The 3,001-nt window shown below is 34.8% G+C and overlaps 1 pseudogene; it reads right to left on the minus strand.

Annotated features, from left to right (window-relative positions):
• Positions 1-369: 369 nt before the first annotated feature.
• Positions 370-1,123, minus strand: LOC122031486 (annotated as a pseudogene).
• Positions 1,124-3,001: the final 1,878 nt, after the last annotated feature.

The raw sequence follows: 3,001 nt of genomic DNA on the forward strand, positions 1-3,001 counted from the left end.
ATCTAAATTGCTTTATCTACGTTGTTATAAGTAATGTGATTAAGTTGTGGATTTGCTTCATGGGATGTGCTTCAAAAACGTATTACAACTGCAATAACATGGGATGTGCTCCAAAACCTTATTCAAAGATCTTCCTCATATGCTCAAGTTGTCATTATATACTGTTGATTTTTTGTATATTGAAAGTGCAGTTGAATAGAGCTTTAGTGTGTTTATGAATTGAACAGTTGTGTTTGTCATTACTTACCACATCGAATGAAAACTAAATCTTGGAAATTACTTCTCATTCATTGATTCACTCATCAGTTACTCGAAATTACTTCTCATCAGTTACTCGAAATTACTTAAAATTGCCCAAGCAGAAACTTTTCAGCCGTAAGAGACAACTTCTGCATATAACCTGAAGGGTATTAGCTCATTCCCTCGTGAACTAGGTTGGTCAAGAGGATAGAAGCCCTCTAAAGATTCAAGCACTAAAGAGGCTGGTTCAATTGCATATTTTAATGCTAACGGAAGTTCCTCACGTAAGGTGGTGAATCTGGTGCGATTCTTCATATCTATGATATACATCAAAAGTCCCTTTGCATCCATCTTTTCGCAAAGTTCCTTCAACTGAGGCTGAACCTCGCCTGATGCTTCATCAGGATTTTTCCCCTTCAAAGCACGAGATGGGGCATTTTAATAATAAAAAAAGGTGCCTACCCTTTGCCATTTGCTTACCTTGGTATCAATTGTCTCAGGAGATTCCACCTTGTACTTATGTCGTGCATCAGCTATGGCTGAAACAGCCGAGCCCCTCATCTCTTGTAGTCGGGCCAATGAAGCAAGTTCTTTTGTAGAAACAACAGCCTCCTTTTCACGAGCTACTGATTGTTTTTCCTCAAATACCTTCTCCTTCGCCTTTACTTCATCCAGTTTATCCTTCAATGAAATTTCAAGACTGTGAAAATATTCTTTGATCTCATCCCACTTAACCTTGTTTTGTGTAGATGAGTTTATGTGAGAGTGAGACTCCAGATCAGAAAATGCCTTAGCAAGTTCTTCAAGCATCATTGTTGCTGATTCAATGCTTTTAAACACTTCAGTGTCAGCCATCCTGTTGGACCTGTTTCAATGATAACTTGAGGACAATTGCACACTGTAAGGGTTCAAATTATGCTAGAAGAGACAGCATCCAGCAAATCGACTTTGACATAAAAACAGAAGAATTGATAGGTTTAACAAACATGCATTAACAGTCATATACTAAAGCAATTATAAATAACTTGTTCAACATATTTTGCTGACAAGAGGGAGAAGGCAGAAGCTTGATGGTAAAACTTCATTCTCATATGTAGAAGTTCAAAGCCTTCACATATCAATTACCTCTACTTCAAGAGCTCCCATCATATTATACTTTTCCAAGCATGTCGATAAATTTTTGCAATGATTCTTTGGACTAATTCTGGCGGACATTCTTACAATATAACATCATTGATCCCATCATTTCTTAAAATTGCCCAAGCAGAAACTTTTCAGCCGTCATGTTTAAATCCACAAGAAGCTTACATGTATACATGGTTTGTAACAAAGCTACATATGAATGTTTGATAAAAACAAAACTACATAGAGAAGCAGCAACTTTAGATTTAGGTGCTTGTCTTTGCAACTACTCCATGATGCAGCATACATCGTCTTCTCCACCTTTAGAACAGCTCCAGATTTAGGTGCTTGTCTTTGCAACTACTCCATGATCATCTATAAGCACAACTAAAGCTAACATAAGTGTAATAGATAAAACATTAAAAATAAATTGTACAGGCATCTTCTATGGAACTAAGTAGACATAATTAACAAAAGTAAAAATAAACCTTCAATACGAATTTTCCTGTATTGACCAAGCTTTAGAATTTGTTTAATATTATCCCATTGAATTATTTGCTAGCACATATTGTTAAAACCTACAATAATAAAGACAATTATTATTTGTAATAATTATCTTTAATCAATCAACTAGTAATTTTAAATTAAACTTTGATAGTCCTTGCCTGCTATTGATGCCAATTTTTCTTCGTATGGGTCATCATCGTTGTTATGATGATTATCTAAAGTTGATCTGCAACTAACTCATTGTGTCTTTGATGTCTCAGTGCCCTATTGAAACGGGTGATAAAGTCCATCAATGAATTTTTATTTGAGACATATCTCTTGAAAAATGCATGTGAGCCTTCAGATCTCTGACTACTAAACATTCTATCACAAAATACATGACTAAAATAAGCTGGCACCCACTTATGTCATAATTCATACATTAAACACAATCAATCATTTTTCTCTAAGTTAGCATACTTGATAACCTCTTCCCATGATTTCTCAAATTCATCAGGTGTTGTAGAATTTCTAATAACATTATGTATGCTTTGATAGTAGTCAAGAAAAGTCAAAGGATTCAATTTTTCTGGAAATTTATTCAATATGTGTCACAAACAATATCGATGCACTGTTTGAGGAAAAACTTGGGCAATGGCTTTTGTCATTGCAGGATCCTGATCAGTAATAATCACATTTTGTGCACCTTTAGGCATGGCTTCTGTGAATTTGTTAAGCAATCAAACAAAAGATTCGGTTTTCTCATCACTTATAAAGTCACAACCAAAAATAATTATCTGGTGATGATGATTTACTCCTACAAATGGTGCAAAAATCAACCCATATTTGTTGGTGTTATATGTTGTATCAAATACAACCACATCACTGAATACAATATATGATGTTCTTGATACATGATCAGCCCAAAAACATCTATTGAATCTGTTATCTGAATCAGTCTAGTATTCAAAGAAAAAAGCTGGATTTTTCTCTTTCTCAGATGTAAATAGTTCGATTAGTGTTTCAGCATCAATACTCTTTTGTTCATCCCTTAGTTCTTTCTCAAAATTTCTAATATCTCTTTCTGTGCAACCTATTTGCTCGGGCCCTCCATATTCTATCTCCAATAATCGCATTTGTTGGCAAGCTGGCA

This window comes from Zingiber officinale, chromosome 11A (genome assembly GCF_018446385.1).
Source record: "Zingiber officinale cultivar Zhangliang chromosome 11A, Zo_v1.1, whole genome shotgun sequence".
NCBI classification, from domain to species: Eukaryota; Viridiplantae; Streptophyta; class Magnoliopsida; order Zingiberales; family Zingiberaceae; genus Zingiber; species Zingiber officinale.